This window comes from Tachyglossus aculeatus, chromosome X2 (assembly GCF_015852505.1).
Source record: "Tachyglossus aculeatus isolate mTacAcu1 chromosome X2, mTacAcu1.pri, whole genome shotgun sequence".
NCBI lineage: Eukaryota > Metazoa > Chordata > Mammalia > Monotremata > Tachyglossidae > Tachyglossus > Tachyglossus aculeatus.
In genome coordinates, this window is record NC_052100.1 from 26710349 (window position 1) to 26732078 (window position 21730).

At 44.5% G+C, this 21730-nt stretch overlaps 1 long non-coding RNA gene across 4 annotated transcripts in view; it reads right to left on the minus strand.

Moving 5' to 3' along the window:
- LOC119949570 overlaps positions 1-21730 on the minus strand; it is a 126360-nt gene that overhangs the window by 20188 nt on the left and 84442 nt on the right. For all 4 annotated transcript variants that reach the window (XR_005457227.1, XR_005457226.1, XR_005457229.1 and 1 more), the window contains one exon: positions 17664-17787. This is a non-coding gene — a long non-coding RNA (uncharacterized LOC119949570). The remainder of the gene's footprint in view (positions 1-17663; positions 17788-21730) is intronic.

The following is a 21730-nucleotide window of genomic DNA, read 5'->3' on the forward strand; positions in this document are numbered from 1 at the left end:
GAGATGAGTAAAGGGAGCAAGTCAGGGCGACACAGAAGGGAGTTGAAGAAAAGGAAAAGAGGGCATGGTCACGGAAGGCCTCTTGGAGGAGATATGCCTTCAAATAAGGCTTTGAGATTCTGAGAGATGGCAGAAAGGACATGTGTATCTCCTTCAGGACACACAGAACCAGATTCATTTGTGACTGGGGAATGCACAGGCAGAGAGATATCGGGAGTTAAAATTTCACCCCTTGTGACCTTTTTTTCCCCCTCTTCTACAATAGGTAACTTAAGTTTCCACTGGCCTGTGGTGATACTACAAGGGTTTCTCTCCCACAGCTCCTAATATTGAAAGGCATCAATTCCCAACCTAACCTGGTCAGAAAGCCCCACTCCTGTCCAGAGGCCAAATCATCAGGTTTCTCCTTCCTCTCTCACTACAGGCCCTGACTCCAATTGATCAATCACATTTATTGAGCATTTACTGTGTGCAGAGCACTGTCACAGGTTACAGCTTAAGAAATCATAATGTGTCTGCAGATCAGAAGGTGTGATCTTTGCAAGACAGGCAAGGTTTGCAAGACAAGACTACTATATAGCATCCATCCTACCGCACCGACTGCTGGATACCTCCAATCAATCATTAATTGAGTGCTGTGTGTACAGCAGCATAGTAATCACTAGGCCTTTGAGGCTAAATGTGGGCTGCCCACAGAGGTTCACCCTGAAACAAAAGAGCTCCCATGACAGAAAGGCTGGACAGGTGAAAGTTAAGGTCATTATGTCCAATCTGGTCTCCATCATCAATGGAGAGAAAGAGGCCTCATGACCAAAGGTATTATGGGTCCCAATTAATCTTTCCACAGGCCACAGGAGCCCTGTGGCCTAGTGGAAAGAGCCACAGAGATCCAAATCTATGGTAGGCAGGGAATGTGTCTGTTACACTGTTGTGTTGAAAGAGAAGCAGCGTAGCATAGTAGAAACTAGCACAGGCCTGGGAGCTGGGAAGTCTGGGGTTCTAGTTCCAGCTCTGCCACTTGTCTGCTGTGTGACTTGGGCAAGTCACTTAACTTCTCTGGGCCTCAGTTACCTCATCTGTTAAAAGGGGATTAAGACTGTGAGCCCCATGTTGGACACGGACTGTGTCCAGTCAGATTACCTTGTATCTACCCCAGCGCTTAGAATAGTGCCTGGCACATAATAAAGGCTTAACAAATACCATCAAAACATTAAAAAATCCATTCCCAAATGCTTAGTACAGTGCTCTACACAATAAACACTCAATAAATACCACTGATTGACGGCTAACAGGGTCCCCCCCTTCACATTGCATCTTGCTGAATTGCAAATGGGTCAATGGGGACGCCACCAAGAGCCATTACTTCTGTACTTTGGCACACCACTTTCTGCCCAAATCTTTCGAGTTGCTAATAATTACAAATGGGTTTCCTAGGTAATGAACTAAAAAAAGAGTTCATGAAGTCACAAACACTCCAGCCCGGAGGAGAGATGAACACATAATGATATTTGTCAGAGGAGACGTTCAACGGGAATGACGGCAACAGGAATCTGCTCAGAGAGAGGGTAACTGAAGGCACAAAAGAAGCAGATGGAATTCTTAGCAGGGAAGATAGGAATAGAAGAAATGTGAAATGGATCTGACCACATATAAAGCCTGTGTTTTCGAAAAAGGTTGGAAATTTCTAATGAGAAATGTTTATGCCTGTTGCAGAGGCCCAGAGCACGAGATTCCCTCTCTAGACTCGAAGCTCACTGTGGGCAAGGAACATGTCTACCAACTCTGCTACACTATACTCACCCAAGCGTGTAATACAGTACCCTGCACAAAGTAAATGCTCAGTAGATACCACTGATGGATTGTTTCACCATGGTCTCAAGACTTATCAACAGGCAGAAAGTCAGGTTACGAGTACAGATGTTTCAATGACATTCACCATCCCTGCTCACCATCTTGGCCTGGAGTTTGATGCCCCATGCCTGGTACTTGCTGCCTCAACTGTTCTTTAAATAATGATGATGATTAAATAATAATAATAAATATTAATAATCATGCTTTAAGTGCCTACTATGGGCCGAGCATTGTGCTACGTGCTTGGGGAAAAAGAATACAACCAAATCAGACAGTATCGCTGTCCCTCATGAGGCTCACAGGCAAAGTGGAAGGGACAAGATGCATTTAATCCCTATTTTACAGGTGAGGAAACTGAGGCACACAGAAGCCATGTGACTTGCCCAGCATCACACACCAAGCAGTTGGTAGAACTGGGGTTAGAACCCAGGTCTCTTGACTTACTCATTCAATCAACCGTATTTATGGAGAGCTTGCTATGTGCAGAGCACTGTACTAAGCGCTTGGGAGACTACTGTTAGCTGTATCTACTTTCCACTAGCCCACGTTGCTACAGGAGTTTGGGGAGCAGTCCCTCTACCCTCCCAAGCATTGCTGGCTCACCCCAGTTCATGAACCTTGGTCTCCGGTCATACGGTAAAGGAGTTCATCCAATCTCTTGGGGCTGGACTGTACAGTTCACAGCAAACACTGGATACAGCCTAAAATGGTGCTGGGTTTACTAAATATTCATTCATTCATTCGTATTTATTAAGCACTTACTTAATGCAAAGCACCCTACTAAGTGTTTGGGAAAGTCCAATACAGCAATAAATTGTGGCATTCCCTGCCACAACGAGTTCACAGTCTAGAGTCTAAATATTCACCACACTGTGGCTGCCAGGCAGCACAGATCAGCTCTGTCGCTTGTCTGCTGTATGACCCTGGGCAAGTCACCTCACTTCTCCGGGCCTCAGTTCCCTCATCTGTAAAATAGAGATTAAGACTGTGAGCCCCATGTGGGACAGGGACTGCTCCCATCCTGATTACCTTGTGTCTATCCAAGCACTTAGAACAACACCTGGCATATAGGAAGCGCGTAACAAATAACAGAATAATTATTATAATTTTTATGGGAAATTCCCAGAGGACAGGGACTGGGTCTTTGACTTTTATTAACTGCTCCCACATGAGAAATACAGTACTCTACACATAGTGGACACTCAATCAATACAGATGACGACACAATGAACAGAAAGGTCACAGAGCTGTAGCTCACGACCTCTTCTGATTTTCTGATGTGAAATCCTCACCGGGAGTCTTGCTAGGCCTTTAAATGTCCTGAGCAATAGAACTGGCCTCTTACTGCCCGTATCCACTGGTGGTTATTATCAGCATTAATAATAATAATAATAATAATAATAATAATAATGTGTGGGATTCCTTGAGCACTTACTGTGCGTCAAGAACTGTATTAAGTGCTGGGGTGGATAAAATGACCAGATTAGGCACAGTCCCTGTCCCCTGGGAGTCAGAGGACATGGGTTCTAATCTGCCTTGGCCACTTGTCTGCTGTGTGACCTTGGGCAAACCACTTCACTTCTCTGTGCTGCAGTAACCTCATCTACAAAACTGGGATTAAGACTGTGAGCCCCATGTAGGACAACCTGATTACCTTGTATCTACCCCAGCGCTTAGAAAAGTACTTGGCACGGTGTAAGTGCCTAACAAATACCATAATAACAATAATTATCATTATTATTATTCATTCACTCAATCGTATTTATTGAGCGCTTACTAGTGCAGAGCACTGTACTAAGCACTTGGAAAGTACAAGTGCCTGGCACAGAGTAAGGACTTAGATGTCATTTAAACAAAAAAAAGCATTTGAAAATGTTGAAACAGAAAAAACAACGTTAGGGCCGCTGATAGCGAAAAGAATGGTAGGATAAAAAAGCAAAAATTAAAAATACTAAAAATAATGGTATTTACTATGTGGCATGCATTGTAATAAATGTTGGGTTAGTTACAAGATAATCAAACCATTCCCTGATCTGAACTGGGAACACAAAGAGGGAGGGGATAAAAGGTATTCTATTCTCATTTTACAGATAAACTGAGGCCCAGGGAAATTAAGTGACTTCCCCAAGATCACAAAGCAGGCAAGTGTCCTATGCTCTTTCAACTAGGCCATGCAGCTTCTCAATATGCACAACTAAATATGCATCTAAACGGAAGTGCTGAAGGCAACCACTGGTGGACATCAGCTGAAACGTAGAGCTAAATTGAGGTAACCCTCCTGGAGCCAGTGGCTTTCAAAAGGGAAAAATCATCCCCTAATCCCAGGAAAGAACAGCAACTTTGTTTTAAGAGTTCGGTTAACTCCTAGTCTGACTCACCTTCTCCTTTCTGAATCCTTTCCTCTTCAAGTGCATCATCTTTTCTCTCTCCTCTTCCTCCTCCCACTGCCAATTCTCAGTTATTCATAGAAAAGGGAGCTGGAGAGCCTGGATAATGGAATTCACAGATAATCCCCAAATCCCATTTTATCCAGTGGTTCCAGCCTCCTCTCCAGTCATCCTTAACCAGAATTGTTTGTGAAGAGCAAAACGAATTAGCTTGAGAGTTGTTTCATTTTTGCTATTCCTCTTCTTCCCATCTCCCTGTGGTAGACATGTAGTAGTAGTAGTCTGCCCACTGGGTACAATGCACTATACCACCAGTTTGGGAATACAGAACAAACAAGTGGGCCATTGCTTGCCCACAAGGAGCTTACATTCTAACAGGGGGAGATCACGCTGGCCACCCAAGATGACTCACTCGCCGTCACTGTCTCCTCTTCACTTGCTTTTCCATATACAATCCCCCAACCCCCATTTTCATTCAACCTCGCTGCTTCAGGCCTCCCAGTGTGTGGCCAATGGAAATGGCATTTCTTAAGCGCCAAGTGCTCAGGTAGATTTAACGTTATGAGCTCTGACACAGTCCTTGCCCCTCATGGGGTCTCACAATTTCTCTTATTTCCATTTTATAGATAAGGAAACTGAGGCAGAGGTGAAGTGACTGAGCTAAGGTCACACAGCATGCCAGTGGCGGACTTGGAATTCAAATCCAGGTTCCCTGACTCCCAGTTCTGTGCTGGCACTGGCACCCACCTGCTTCCTCAAATATCAAGTCTCATGAATTTCTTGTATATTTCGCCTCCCGGGTTGGGTCTGGGATGTCTCTCAGCAGGAAACTTCACAGCTTGAAAACCAGCTGCATTTTAAAAAATAATCTAAACTAAATTAGCTTTTTACACCTAACAACAGCCTGAGTACAATAAGGGGAAATCATTGAAAAGGGAAAACAAAATGAAGAAAACTAACTCAACCATGATTCTAGCCATCCCACACCATTTCTTAAATTGCGGAGGTACCCGCCTTCAATCCCTCCATTGTAGGCTCTCAAAGGGCCACTCAAAATAAATAAATAGTATAGTGCCTGACACATAGTAACTACCAAAATACCACAATTAGTATTATTATTAATAAAAATAAATGGGGAGAAGCACTGTGGTCCGGTGGACAGAGCATGAATTTGAGAAGTCAGGAGACCTGGTTCCTAATCCTGGCTCTGCCACTTGACTGGTGACTCGTGTGCTCTGTGCCTCAGTTTCCTCATCTGTCAAATGGATATTCTACACCCTGCTCCTACTTAGATTGTGAGCCCAATGTTGGATGGGTTCTGCATCTGCTCTGATTATATTGTATCTACTCCAGGGCTTGGCATATAGTAAATGCTTGACAAATACCAAAGATGAAAAATGACAAGTTTTCCAAATTTGGCCAATCAGTCCCCATGGTCCTTTAAAAGCTTTGAAGCCAAAAAAACTTTCTTAGAAGCCCAGAGGTACTGCATGTGCTACTCTACTCGAATGGCAACAGGGAAAGAGAGAAAGAGAGAGAGAGTGAGAGAGAGAGTGAGAGAAAGAGAAATAGAGAGAGAAAGAGAAAATTCCAAGAACTATATGACTCATCTATAATTATTCATTGAGTTTTGGAGCCCAGAATGGAATGACTGTCAACTTAAAATGACAAGATTATTTTCTAACTGCTTCATGATGTAAATTTCTTTCAAGACATAGGTGGTGGGGGAAAAAAAGTGCAAAATGTCCAGCACTGACCCTTCCATTTTCTTTAAGTAGAATGACAAACAACGGAAACCCTAAAGGTACCTCAGTGCGGGGAGAGAGAAGAGAGAAGAGAAAAAAGAGAGAAGAGAGAAAAGAGAGAAGAGAGAAAAGAGAGAAGAGAATGAGAATAAACGTACACATGTATGTGTGTTGGGGGAAGGGAGCGGAGGCGTATTCCTGTAAGTGTTTTCTTAGCTACAAAACACTGTCATGTTCTGGATTTGGGCCTGTCTGTCAGACATAAAAAGGAAGACGGCCTCTTATGAGAAGCAGTGTGGACTTGTGGAAAGAACACTGGCATGGGAGTCCAAGATTCTGGGTTCTAATCCCAGCTCTGCCACTTGTCTTGGGCAAGTCACTGAGCTTCTATGTGCCTCAGTTCCCTCATCTATAAAATGGGGATTCAATACCAATTCTCCCACCTATTTCAACTGCTAGCCCTTAGTGAGACAGGAAATGTGTCTGACATGATTATTTTGTATCTACCTCAGGGTTTAGTACAGTGCTTGGTACATAGTTAGCACTTAAATGCCACAATTATTCATTCCATCATTTTAGGAGACTGGGGCTGGGATTTCCAAGAGCTGTTCAATGGTGAAAAACATGGAGATATGGTTTAAAATAGGTAAGAATAATGATAATAGTAATAATAATGGCATTTGTTGAACTCTTGCAACACACCAAGCACTGTGCTCAGCACTGGGATAGATACAAGATAATCAGATCAGACAAGGTCTCTGTTCCATATGGGGCTCACAGTCTAGAGGGGATGGTGAATGGGTATTTCAGCTCCATTTTAGAGTTGAGTCAACAGGCACAGAGAAGATAAGTGACTTGGCCAAAGTCACCCAGCAGGCAAGTGGGAGATGGAATTGTAACCCAGGTCTTCTGACTCCCAGCACTGCTTCACCAAACTTTTTCTCTTACCAATCCTTCCTGAGTTCCTGCCGTAGACATCGCCCGAGCATCTTCACCTCCCCCACTGAGTGGTTGAAATAAAATTTCATTGAGCACCCAGTGGATGAAGTGCACTGAACACTTGGAAAGTACAAGTTATGGAGATTAACAGAATCCCCACCATCAAGGAACTCACACTCTGAGAGAACAAAACTCCATTCCTGGGGATTCTACAGAAAAATATGATCCTGCGTAAAGCTATAGGTACATACACCCAAACTCCTAGCCTCATATCCCTTTAGAAATTTTTCTAGATCATTTTTTGAGGGGCAAAGAAGAACTTGCCATTCTGCTGCTTGGCTCCTCCTCTAAAAAGTAGAAGATAGGAGCAGCATGGCCTAGTGGATAGAGCACGGGCTCGGGAGTTAGAAGGACCTGGGTTCTAATCCCGGCTCCTCCACTCGTCTGCTGTGTGACCTTGGGCAAGTCACTTCACTGGGTCTCGGTTACCTTGTCTGTAAAATGGAGATTAAGACTGTGAGCCCAATGTGGGACAGGGACGATGTCCAACCCAATTACCTTGTATCTACCCCAGCACTTAGTACAGTGCCTGGCACATAGTAAGCACTTTAATACCACAATTATTATCATAACCGGCACAGTATGCTCTCTAGAGTTTTCTGGATACACCCACTTGACTTGCAGACCCACGCAAGCAGGTTCTTGGCATGCACAAAATTCCCTTTACTCCGAAACTACACCCCGGGGGTGGATCAAAAGGCAAACGTAAAGCAGGGGTCGGGAGAAATGCCACCAAACGGGGAATTTCCAAACCCAACAAGAGTCCATTTTGCACAAAGCCCTGGACAGCAAGATAAGAGCTGAGTAGCCTCCAGAAAACTCTCCACGTGGGATCCCTGAAATTCAAACGGTGAAATGGTAGAAGAGCCCACCGGGGTGTTTGGAGTCACTGATCAGAAGGAAGGAGACAGCAGCATGGCCGAGTGGAAAGGGCCCCACTCTGGGAGTCAGAGGACCTGGCTTTTCATCCTGGCTCCGCTTGTAAGTCACCTCACTGGGCCTCAGTTTCCTCAACTGTAAAATGGGGTTTCAATGCCCGTTTCTCCCTCCTACTTAGCTTGGGAGCCCCAAGTGGGATAGGCAACTTGTCTGATTGATTTGTATCTATCCCAGTGCTTAGAACAGTGCGTGAGACACAGTACGCTTAACAAATACCATTTAAAAACAAAAAGAAACTGACAGATAAGCCTGCTTGCAAAATCAGTTCCTAACAGGACTGCATTACGTGGAAAAGACGGCGCCGGGAAAGCCAGATGACACTCCGGCCGGGAGACTTCAACGGCCAATCAGCTTTCGGGAAGCGGGTTACACTTCTGGGATTGCTTAGGGCTCCTGGAACAACAGGGAATTGGAGGAAGCGTGGTTTCAATCGGCGGCAGAACTGGCTCGAGGAGAAATCCGAAAATAATACCTCCACTCCAGTCCGCCGATACGCTCATTTTAATTGCGGCTCATTAGCGATGTAAATAGAAGAATCACATCTACTACCGTCCCAACTCCGCAGTGTGAAACGGAACCGCAGCCCCCTTCGGCGAGGGAGCCCGTAGGTTTGGTGATTTAAGGAATCGAACCGAGTGGCAGAAGGGAGTGATTCATGCTGGCTGAATGTGCAACTCTCACATGTTACTGCCTGTCACTGGACACCAGCGGTTGGGGGTGGGGGATGATTCACTTCAAAAGTTAGTAAAAGGAAGAAAGACAAGGCGGTTGAAAAGCCAAGTTTTTTTTTTTTTTTTTAAAAAAAACCTTTAAAATTGAACTGTTATCAAGGCAGCCCGTCAGAAACACAGGCCTGCCGGCTAGAACGCAGCAAGATGCTTTGAACCCAGCGGGGGCTGACGCTGAAGTTATAGGTGACTCAATTCTGAGAAGGAGAAGGAAATTATGCACCCTCCTGGAAAAAAAATTTCATCTTGAATGGGTAATGCAATTTCATTTCAGATGGAAGCAAGAACAAAGTTTGTCACTCTGACGCTAGTTTCCCCTGCTAGTTTCAGCCTGGCCTTGCCATCTCAGCACTCCAGCTGCAACTCACTCCTCCTTGGGAATTCCTCTGCACTGAGCTTCAGATTTTCCCTTTCACTAAACTTCATTTCAATGTCCCACCAGCTCTAAGAAAATGTCCTTTTGGACTGCTCTTTGCGAACCGTATTGCTATTGAACCAAATCCCTTCACTGGGAGAAGCCTTCCTAGTGGAGAACGCACAGGCCTAGGAGTCAGAGGGCCTGGGTTCTAATCCCAGCTCTGCCACTGGTCTGCCGTGATACCTTGGGCCAGTCATTTCATTTCTCTGTACCTCAGTTCCCTCATCCGCAAAATGGGTGTGGGGATTTAAGATTGTGAGTCTAGGATGTCTATTTGTATTGCTGTCCGTCTCTCCCCTCTGTACTGGGAGCTCGTTGTGGGCAGGAATTGTCACTTTATTGTTGTACATTCCCAAGTGCTTAGTGCAGTGCTCTGCACACAGTAAGTGCTTAATAATTACGACTGAACGAATGAATGACTGTGTCCAACCCTATTATCTTGTAATAATAATAATAATAATGATGGTATTTGTTAAGCGCTTAACTATGTGTACAAAGCATCAACCCCGGCACTTAGTACAGTGCCTGGCACATAGTAAGCACTTGACAAATACCACAGTTATTTTTATTAGGGAGAGGAAAAATGGTTCCATTACAAACTTGGACGGTGCCCGTCCTTGGTACCAGGCTGTGCCCGTAGGCACAAATGGTGAGAGGCACAGTCTGGCTAGGGCACTGGATGACGGAGTAGGGGGATGTGTCTGTTGTCGTATTGTACTCTCCCAAGTGCTTAGTACAGTGCTTTGCACACAGTAAGTGCTCAACAAATACAATTGAGTGGTTGAAGGAAAGAATCTCCTCCATTCAATGCCCTCTGATACCAGAAATCAACGTCTCTATCTTCTGCTCCCTTCCCGTGATTTTATAATAATAATGATAGTATTTGTTAAGTGTTTATTATGTGTCAAGCACTGTTCTAAGTGCTGGGGAAGATACAAGCTAATCAGGTTGGACACAGTCCCTGTCCCACCCGGGGCTCACAGTCTTAATCCCCATTTTATAGATAACCGAGGCCCAGAGAAGTTAAGTGACTTGCCCAAGGTCATATGGCTGACAAGTGGCGGAGTAGGGATTAGAACCCAGGTCCTGTTGACTCCCAAGCCCGTGCTCGAAACATTAGTCAACGCTGATCGTCTCTCTCGCCAGGTCCTTAAGATCAGGGATGGTGTGAACTAGTTATATTGTACTCCTAAGGACTTAGTACAGTGCTCTGCACAGAGTAAGCAGCATGGACTACTGGAAAAAGTTTGGGCCTGCGAGTCAGAGGACCTGTGTTCTAATCCTGACTGTCAATTCATTCAGTCAATCATACTGGAGCGCTTACTGTGTGCAAAGCACTGTACTGCTTGGCAGAGTACACTATAACAGACATTCCTGCCCACAACGAGCTCCCAGGAAAGTAGCAAAGTGAGGTAGGAGGGGGTAAGGTGATTAAGTGCTTTACAGCCAAAGTAGCTTTTATTTGATGCGGGAGTGGATGGGCAACCACTGGAGTTTCTTGAGGAAACCAACTGTTGACTGTGTAACCTTGGCCAAGTCATTTAACTTCCCTGAGCCTCAGTCTCCCCATCTTTAAACTAAGGATCAAACACTTGTTCTCCCTCCAACTTGTATCTGGCTTGATGAACTTGTATCTACCCCAAGGGCTTAGACCAGTGCTAGACACATAGTAAGGGCTTAAATACAATAATATAATATGAATAATAATAAATAGACACGCAGCCTGAGACTGGATCATTTTGGCCCTGGCCTTTCTGAAACATTTAGCAGGTGCCCCTCACAGGGGCCAGACCTGAAATCTGGTTGGTGACATCCTTTCTTGGTTTTAGGGGACAAGGGCTCCCCAGTAAACTCCCTGTCCTTAAAACTCACTCCCCATTCCTCTAGCATCCCAGCCTGCTTCTCCCCAACCCAGGTGGAAGATGTGGTTTTGACAAGATAATTCTCAGCGGGTTATCCTGGGTAAGTTGCAATGAGATGATCACATTTTGAGTTCCTGATCCAGGGTCTGCCTGTTGAAGTCGCAAATTAGAGAGCCCACAAACTTTGTCACTTGGAATGGTAAAAGAAATCACAAAGGGGTCCTTTAAAGACTTTTCTAACTTCTTTCCCAAAATAATGAAGTTACTTCTAAGCCCTAAATCACCCCACAGAAGCAGTCAGTCACTCAATCGTATTTATTGAGCACTTACTGTGTGTAGAATACTGTATTAAGCACCTGGGAGAATACAACAACAAACAGACACATTCCCTGACCACCACGAGTTTACAGTCTAGAGGGAGCTTCCAGCAAAGGAAAGAGCATAGGCCTGAGGTTCAAAGACCCGAGTTCTAATGTTGGCTCTGCCTCTTCAATCGTATTAAAAAAAAACGATGGCATTTGTTAAGCACTTACTATGTGCAAAGCACTATTCTAAATGCTGGGGAGGATGCAAGGTGTTCAGGTTGTCCCACGTGGGGCTCACAGTCTTCATCCCCATTTTACAGATGAGGTAACTGAAGCGCAGAGAAGTTAAGTGACTTATCCAAAGTCACACAGCTGACAATTGGCGGAGCCTGGATTTGAACCCTCGACCTCTGACTCCCAAGCCCACACTCTTTCCACTGAGCCATGCTGCTTCTCTAAGTGCTTACTGTGCGCAAGGCACTGTACTAAGAGCTTGTCTACTGTGAGACCTTGGACGAGTCAGTTAACTTCTCTGTCCCTCAGTTTCCTCTTCTGAAAAATGGGGATTCAATACCTTTACTCTCCCCTAGACTGTGAGCCTTACGTGGGACAAGAACTGTGACCAAGCTGATTGTTTTGTATCTACCCCCATGCTTAGTTCAGTGCTTGGCACACAGCAAGCACTGAACAAATGCCACAATTATTATTCCCAAGAGGCAGCGTAGCCTAACAAAAACAGCAGAGGGGTGTGAGTCAGCTCAACTAGTTCTCTGCAGGACCACCTCGGGGAAGCCACTGAATCTCTGGGCCTTAATTTCCTCATCCATAAAAATGGGGATAAAATACCTACTCTCCCTAGACTGCAGACCCCATATGGGTATCTATGCTAGCACTTACCACCATGCTCAGCCCATAATAAACACTTAATCAATCCATCAGTATTAAACAATGATGACCCAAAGAGCAACTTAGAATTCATGCAATGCATCAAGCAATAAAGAGAACCACACAACGTTCATAATACTCATTTAACTAGACCCTCTAACCCAAAGACTGAAGTATGAAGAGGTAAGATGTCTCTTTCCAGAAGAAAAACCGCCCCCAGCCCCCAGGCACAGGAAAGTCTGGGACTCCTAGCAGAGCAAGCAAAACAGATTCTGCCACGGTCACTAGAAACGTCCATCAGCGATGTGCATTTTTAAAACCTAATGGAGCGTTGGTTATTTCATACATACATCAGGCTTGAATGAGACCTCTGGGTTTACGATCTCCATTTTTACACGAGAAGTTTGGAGTTGGGCAAGGCCATAAAGCAAATTGGTGGCCCTAAAGTTCAAGACCATAAAGCCAACCCACTCGGAGCCCTGTCATTAACAGAAAACAGCTCTCTGAAAGCCTGAGCACGGTGTCAAAACGCCTCTTGCTCCAACAACCTCCAGGAGATCTCAATCCACCCAGCTGCTTTACGTCTGTGAGGGAAGGAATTTGTTGTAGTCACTCATGAGTGGTGGAGGAGTAGAAGATCTTCCCACCCTCTGGAGACATGAATCCTAACGAACGCCAAAATAATTTTGGAGATTAGTTCTCCTTTCAGTCAAGCCAAGACACGTTTCTTGTCTTTTTCAGCTTTGGCATTCAGGCCTGAGGAAAATTTTAAAAAGGATTTTATACTCTTTAAGAACATATTCCTAGAACTAGAATCTGCCACCCATGCATGTGTTCTGTTTGTTCCACAGTCTCATCCAGTTTTTTGCTTTATAGAGCAAAATTCCCCAAATCCAAATTGTTGGGGTTCAGATCTGGACCTGCCATTTGCAGCTCTTATTTAACAGACATGATTGTTGTTAAAAGTAATTAAAGCCCTCCTCAGTAGCTACCCAGGCTAAGAGTGCCACGTATTCCACCTGAGGACAGAATTCACTGATGCTCAAAATTCCCCCTTGTTACTGAGTTCTAATGTGGAATATGATTTTAATTCTGCCTACGCTGCAAACCATCTTACTAATGAGAAGATATAGAGACTAAAAAAGAAAACCAAGAGTCCACTTTTTTCTGAGACTTACAGTGTGTTGTTAGGTTCACAGAATAGCAAACTCCACTGGATTTAATTGAATGTTTAATCTAATAATGCACCTGGTGAAAAGAGCACACGACTGGGAGACAGAAAACCTGGGTTCTAATCCCAGCTTCATCACTTGCTTCCTGTGTGACCTTGGGCAAATCACTTGGCTCCTCTATATCTCAGGTTCCTCAGCTATAAAATGGGGATTAAATGCCTATTCTCCCTCCTTTCTAGACTGTCCTAAATGGGGCAGAAATTGGGCCCAATCTGATCCTATCTACCTTACGCACTCAGTATACTGCTTGGCACATAGTAAGCACTTGATACACTATGATTAATAATAAATACTTCTGGAAGTGGGGTTTTTTTGCACACGTGATGAGCTACTAACAAATTCAAGAAGTCTGCTCAGACATAATGTAATTCTGATTTTTCTCAATCTAAATGTCAGGCAAATTTCTCAAACATTACCAGGAAAGGGGATAATTTATTTTAGACTCTGCATTTCTCCGGCTGCTTCTCTAGGTCAGGAAACTCAATGACCTGATGAGGTTTTCTTCCAACCACACCGAGCCAGACAATTTTTCCAAGAAGTACTAATGTAGTATCAGCCCAGTGATGGTATCTGCAACAAAACCTAGTTGGGCCAGGTCAAACACTTGTTAATGCTTTGCTCTACCGAACAACATCTCCACACACACGTTGGAACTCCTTCCAATAAAGATCCCCTGGGAAACGGCACTGCAAAATGAACCCAGTTTCAAGTCAAAAAAGGGGGATGGGTTCTAATTAGGCCCTCTTACATCACCATCAGTTCCAGCCAAACTTAAGCATGACCCAGCCGAGGGTTGGTCAGTCAGTCAATGGTATTAGTGAGCACAGAGCGATGTACTAAGTGCTTGGGAACAATACAACAGACAAAATCCCTGCCCACAACAAGCTTAGAGTCTACGGTGTCTTAAATCCCGAGCCAAGTAGGCGACCCCTCCACTTCAGAGCCTCAGCAGAGCCCGTCCAGGCCTGGTCCGTTTGGATGCGACTTGAAGAGGACTTGGGCAGACGAGGCTCAGCTGAGTGTCCCTATGTCCCCCCAAGCTGGCGCTGAACAGATTGTGCCTATGCATAGCTCTCTATATGCCCTCCTTAAGTCTTCGCCTCACACAGCCCATATGGAATTCATTCCCTCAGGAAGTCGTGCAGGCCAAAAATAACAGTAGGTTCAGGAGGGGTTTGGATAAATTCATGGAAGAGAGGTCCAAAGTGGCTTAAGGAACATTAAGGATATAGCAGGGGATGTGTGGGGATGCTGGATGTGTCAGTGTAACCATGAGGCTGGAAGGCAACAACAACAACGATGATAATAATGATATTTTCAAGTGCTTACTATGTGTTGTGCTAAATAGGGACTGATACAATCAGAAAAGATAGAGTACCTGTTCTGTATGAAGCTCACAATCAAACAGGGAAGGAGAACCGGTATCCAGTTCCCATTTTATAGTTAACTGAAGCCCAAAACAGCAGAATGGCCTAATGGCTACAGCACGGTCTTGGGAGTCAGAAGGACTTGCGTTCTAATCCCAGCTCTGCCACTAGTCTGCTTGAGCAAGTCACTTAACTGCTCTGAGCCTTAGTTACCTCATCTGTAAAATGGTGATTAAATCCATGAGGCCCAAATGAAACATGGACTGTGCCCAACCAGATTAGCTTGTATCGACCCTAGCGCTTTGTACAGTGCCTGGCACATAGTAAGCACTTAAATACCATAAAAGAAAGATAGTCAATTGACTTGTCCAGGGTCACACAGTAGGCAAGTAGCGGAGCCAGAATTAGAATTCAGTTCTTCTGACTTTCAGGTTCTCTCTTCATTAGGCCATGCTGTTTCCCTTTAAAAGGAACCATCATCAGGTTCCTTCAGTACTAATAACAATAATAATAATTGTGGCATTTAAGTGCTGATACTGTCCAACACCAGGATAGATGGCCCACAAGTCTGACCCAATCAATCATACTTATTGAGTTCTTAGAGAAGCAGCGTGGCTCAGTGGAAAGAGCCCGAGATTTGGAGTCAGAGGTCATGGGTTCAAATCCCAGCTCCGCCAATGTCAGCTGTGTGACTTTGGGCAAGTCACTTAACTTCTCTGTGCCTCGGTTACCTCAACTGTAAAATGGGGATGAAGACTGAGCCCCACGTGGGACAACCTGATCACCTTGTATCCCCCCAGTGCTTAGAACAGTGCTTTGCACATAGTAAGTGCTTAACAAATACCATCAGTATTATTATTACTATTATGTGCACAGAACACTATACTTAGAGCTTGGGAGCATACAATATAGTGGGATAGGTAGACATGTTCCCCGCCCACAATGAACTTATAGTTTATAGGATAATCTTAGTGAAATCACTGCTCGTGCATTTTATTCTGGTGCTCTCCCAAATCCCAACCAAAAAAAGAGAGTATGGGGGCTGGGGCGCTCCACCGAAACACGTGACCCCCAAGTCAAGCAGAGCCAACACTACAGGAATCCTTCTGAGCTCCAGCCAAAGCCATGTTTCCCTGAAACCACCCCCTCGCCAAGTGAATTTCTGCTCTCCCCCTAAAAAGCATCTAAGCATGGGTGAACTCACATGATGAGAATCCTCCTAAAGTGGGGAAGGGGGGAGGGACCAGTTTGTAGACTAAGCAAAAGAGTCCCTCAAAAGCTGAAATGCCTCTTTCAAGCCTTCCCCCAGCCAGCTCTCCTGCCTGAGTTGCCCTGGATTGTTTCCATTCCATTCACATTGATACGGCCTGTCTAAAAACAGAGCCTTTGGTTTCGAGAACATTTGGGAAGCTTTACAGTCTCAAGAATCCGCCCTGTCAAATGTCACGGCTTGTGTGGTTTCTAGCTGAAGGAGCCAAATGCTATTTGCCTCAAAGTCTTCTATTTTTATCAGATAACTGACTAATATGTAAATAGCCAACGCACTGCTAAGTAGAATAAACAGATTCTGCAAATCCCGTTGCCTTGAAAGCCCAGCCTTTATTAGGTCTTTACAGGCTTTCAGCTATAGGCTGTCAAGTCTCTAGTCTTCCTCTCCACACCCTCAGGAGCTCTCCCACCTCTCACGACCCTTTGACAAAACTTTCCACACCCTAGAGTAAACAAATGAACAACTCTATTGTGTGTCTGACCGTGGGGGCAGTCTCCTGATTCAGGAAAGCAGCTTCCCATTGAAAGACATTCACACTCGGGGAAATCTAAGCAGGTCTCTCTCCTCCTCCACCCCCCCCCCCCCCAATACACACACACATACACACTCTCTCTCTCTCAAACTGCTTTGGGAACCAATGCTACTCATTTTTAACAAACATTTACTCCCCCACTGAGGAGGGAAAAATAGACGAGGACAAGAAGAAAAAACAAAAATCACCCTTCTAGTCCACAGTGTGTCACCTCCCACCTAAGACACTCAAGCTCGGTTTGGAAGGAAGCAAAAAGCAAGTTAGGGGAATGGATCTCAGGCAATCGATGGCAGATACAAAACATCACACTACACACTACACACACACGGAGGATGGGCAGCCACCACATCGAGTAATATCACGATCACTCAGAATGCCATCCACAGATCAGCTTCAGAGATGGGGCAGAAAGGAAGGAAGAAAGCAAAGAAGGAACTAGACCTCAACAGGAGGACACGTCCTCCTGAAGAAGAGGACGGCAGGTAAGCTCACAACCTAACGAAGGAAGCCACAGATTACTTATGAAACATGTAAATTGCTAGAAGCTAATCGAAACATTCCCGATTACCTTCAACATGCTTGCCCTGAGTCTCATGTGCGTCAGTACATATCTGGGACTTTTCTAAAGATGTCTGGCTGTTGCCAGTGGCACCCAGGCACAAAACTCCAGCCCAGGCTATCACTTTGAAAATTCCAGCCAAAACAGCCTTGGCAGAGTGAAAAGCATCCAGGTAGAATGGGAACCGGATAGACCACTAGCTTCTTCAGGCCCCAACTCACTGGACTCCAGCCCCAGTATCTTTTTGAATTCCTCAACTCCCCGACTGCCATCTTACTAAATCTGTGGCTTTCAGCAGAGGCAGAACGCAAGAGTCATTTTCCATTTTCGCAACTGTATTTTACTCCCTCGCTTTTCCAGAGATCAAATCATTTTATTAATTCTCGGAACAAACCCACTGCACATATTTGGTTGTTTTACTTGGATTTGTCATTAGAAAAAAAAAAAAAACATGATCTCAAACATCCTGTTGCTTATGTTGGACAGAAATAGCCATGCAGACTAATAATATGTCCTGGGACACAAAATAAATGTAATTAATGAAATTACAAGCGAACAAATGCCAAGTTCTTCAGATAACTTACCTAAACCCGAGTGTGTTTCAGGACAATTCCAGCAGCCAAACGTCCAGGCTTTTTCTTTTCACTTGATGTGGCAGCAATTTTTCTGGGGCTCTGGCGATACAGTCTTTCCCTGGGCTCTGGTGCCCTGTAGCAAAACAAAACATAACAAAAAAAAATAATACACCAGTCAGAGTGAAAATGCCATTTCAAGTGGTTGGGGGTGGCTCAGGGGAAACCCCTGCCTTCTCTCAAATGTATATTTTACAACCTCAAACAAGAATGTTAATTACCAGAGGAGCCGTTATCAGACAGTTAATCTTAGTGCAGCACTTTTTTGATAACTGCTGGCAGCAACATAAAACATGTGAAAGAGAGATAAAGCTTGAGGCTGTGGGGTGTACTGTCTTTAGGTGAAATGGTAAAAAAGAAGGGTGCTTCAGTGAGAATCTGGTTCAAAACAGACAGGTTTCCTTCTGGAAAGAAATCGGCCCCTGTGCAAATCAGCAAGATGATGTGCTTTCAGACCTCACCACTCAGAAACTATGTTAATGTGAGCGAGAGAGAATTTGCGTACAGTTTGAATGCATACTAATGTCTGGCAGAATGGCTTTTGCTAGGGAACAGTGTCCCACTTGAACTGACCACTGAAACAAGAACCAAACCAGTCAAGCTCACAGGCCTGAATACCTTCAAAAGGCCCAGTAGGTTCAAGAGGAGAAGAGGAGACAGCCACAGAGAAAGAGAGGGACACACACAGAAGAACTTTCCATTTTGCTTTGGAGGTGGGTAATTGATGGGCTTCACATGTCTGACACAATTGTGATATAACCTTCCCCATCCAAGTTCAAAAGTGGTGATTATTTTCCATTTGGAATTGCAAATGAATAGTTAAAAAGCTGCATATTTCCTCCCACCCCACCCAACCACCTCTAAGGCCTAAACCTTAGAACTACTCTAAGTCGGGGCAAGCCTGAAAAGCTTTCTTATGCCAGTTGCTCATCTCAGGGGGAGGAAACACAGACCCAAATTTGCTTTCGAGACCCAGAACAATCAACCTTTCCCCTGCTTTGCTGTTATGGAACGTGAAACTTGGAAACAGCAGACATCACCCAGAAAGTAGTCTTGGTTTTTCCCTCACGTGTTCTTAGCGAAACCTGAGTGAAAAAGAACTCACGTTTTTGTGTGCATGTGGACTGATGTCTCTTGCATCATTTCTAGCTTAGTTCATGGCTCTGCACACAATAACGTCTCAACAAATACCCTCGATTGATTCCTACATCACGTGATCACACCACATTCAGTCACAGGTGCATTGTTGGAATAACGTGGCCTTATTCTGCCAAAAACCTCTATTGTTAAAACACCTGTTTTGACAGAAGTGACCATATCTATTTTTGAAACCACTGTATAAATCTGCCACGGTTTCTTTGAGCTCTGACTTCACAGTTCCTGGACTGTGTCCAACCAGATTATGCTGTACCTAACCTGGTACTTAGTACAGTGCTTGGCACATAGTAAGTACTTTACAAACACCACAGTTATCATTATAGCAGCTCTCTTTCCCATTTGATCAGGCGAATCAGCTGGAAGAAGGTGTGGCTTCTTCCTCTAAGGCTAAGACAAACAGCCAGCAATCCCTTACAGCTCTTAACGATTGTACTCTCTCAAACCCTCCATGGAAAAAGTGTGGGCCTGAGTGTCAGAGGACCTGGGTTCTAATCTAATCACACTTGCCTGATGTGTGAACTAGGATAAGTCACTTCTCTGTGCCTTCCTTATCAATCTGTAAAATGGGGATTCAATACCTGTTCTTCCTCCCCCTTAGACTGTGGGCCCCTTGTAGGACAGGGATTGTATCTTACCTGATTATCTTATTTTTCTTATGGTATTTCTTAAGTGCTTACTATATTCCAGGCACTGTTTTAAGTGGTGGGGTAGATACAAGGTAATCAGGTTGGACACAGTCCAAGTCCCTCTTGGGCCTCACAGTCTTTATCCCCATTCTACAGATGAGGTAACTGGCACAAGGAAGTGAAGTGACTTGCCCAAGGTCACACAGCAAGCAATTAGCAGAGCAGGAATTAGAACCCAGGTCCTCCCAGCCTTGAGCTCTTTCAATTAGGCCATGCTTCTTCTTGGCACATAGTAAGCACTTCACCAATGCCCTAATCACAGTGCACTGCACACAGTAGACTGTAGGCCCCTGGAGGAAAAGGATCATTTTTACCAACTCTGTTTTACTCTTCAATTAGTACAGTGCTCTGCACATAGTGAGCACTAACTACGTGATATTCCATGTGAAGCTGAAGGTTAATGACTAAAGTTCTCTCAGAGTCTGTATGCATACTAGAAACAGGAATGGTCATTATCACCTGAGAGCAGTGTATCATACCAAGCCCTTGGGGAATCTAACAGAGAATAGGACATATTTCCTGCCCACAAGTAGCTTACACTCTAACCAGAGAGACACAGGTCTCACAGGTCAATTAAGCTGAACATTTGCCTGCCCCACAAGGAAGTCGTGAGCATCAGCGAAATCCTTAGCAAGGTCTCTGAAAAAAATTTTGCCCCATGAAAATTTGATTTCTAAAACAATCATCTTGAAAAAGGGATTCAGACATCTGGAGATAGTTATGCTGATAGGTGGTTGACATAAGTACACACTTTGTGGCCCCCTCTCTCTTAGGACCAGGGTGTTGTGTTTGTGAAGAGCCCCTCAACAGAAAAATTCACATTTTGACTGGTACCATGAGTCAAATGATTTTCTCCAGTAACGCAGCACACTCCATCCAAGCAGACACACACTACGGAAGAACCGTCCCTAATTCCTCAATAGCTTCCTATTCATGTAGCACAATGAAAACGTGTTATGCCAGAACGGACTGTACCATTAATTCTGTAACACTTTTTAATGGCGAGAATGCTAATGGAAAGGAAAATGGAAACTTTAACAGGAGGATGATTTGACACAAACTCCATTACATTTCTCATATAGAATGAAGCTCTGAAAATGGCAAAAGTAGTGCTTAATTTGTCTAGATCCCCTTAACTCCCTGCATTAGAATCATAATCATTTCACCAGTTCCCAGAACTGTTTTCATGAAACATAACCCATAGCACATTCAAATGATGTTAAATAACATCAACCTGGAGATAAAGATCAACACCAACCAGGAAGTCAACAGTTAAAAGGTGACCAATCATCCTTAACACACTTGTACTTTGAAAATAGCATTGACTGAATGATGTGTGTAGGTGTGTGTGTCTTGATGTGTCAAAGAATGCTGGAGAGAAACAGGCAGAGGAAGAAGAAATATCTAAAGGGACTTATCACATCCTTTGTGAAGCCCTCTTTCACTACTCTGATAGTGTAAAACTGTAAGCTCACTGTGGGCAGGGAGTGTCTACCAACTGCTACACTGTCACATTGTACTCTCCCAAGTGTCTAGTACAGTACTCTGCTCATAGTAAGCACTCAATACAATTGATTGTTTTCGCCCTCGCCTCTGAAAAATCAGTTTTCTGTTGGCCTGATCCTGAAATCAGGTTCTCAGCGAAAGAACTGGAGTCTCTAATCAGTCCATCTCAGGTTCCAGGGGGTTCAGGAAGGTGGGACTCTATCCTTCCATTAGGTTTTGGCTATACTCAGGCCCAAGCCTCCAGCATCCATACCCAAAACCCCCAGCTACAGCACAATGCGGTTCCAGAAAGCTGGAAGGGACTGATCTAGAGGGTAAGCTCCTTGTGGGCAAGGAATAGGTCTACCAACCCTGATGTATTCTCCCCCAGGTGCTCAGTATGATGTTCTGCACCCTGAATGTGCTCAGTAAATACCACTGATTGGTCTTACCATAACTGAGCCTTTCAACAGGTATAAGATGTGTATACAAAGATGGATTGTCTAGTTTGTGGACTGGCAGAGCCCAAATCCTGCAGGATATCAGGGTGACAGCCCTCAACCTGTCTGCTCTAGACATGTTCATCCAGGACTCTTACCAAGCCTGAGCATTTCCAACCAGAGCTGAAGAGTCACAAAATGGCAACTTTCTGGCCTATTATGTCTGTGAAGCCTGCCCTCTCCCAATCCC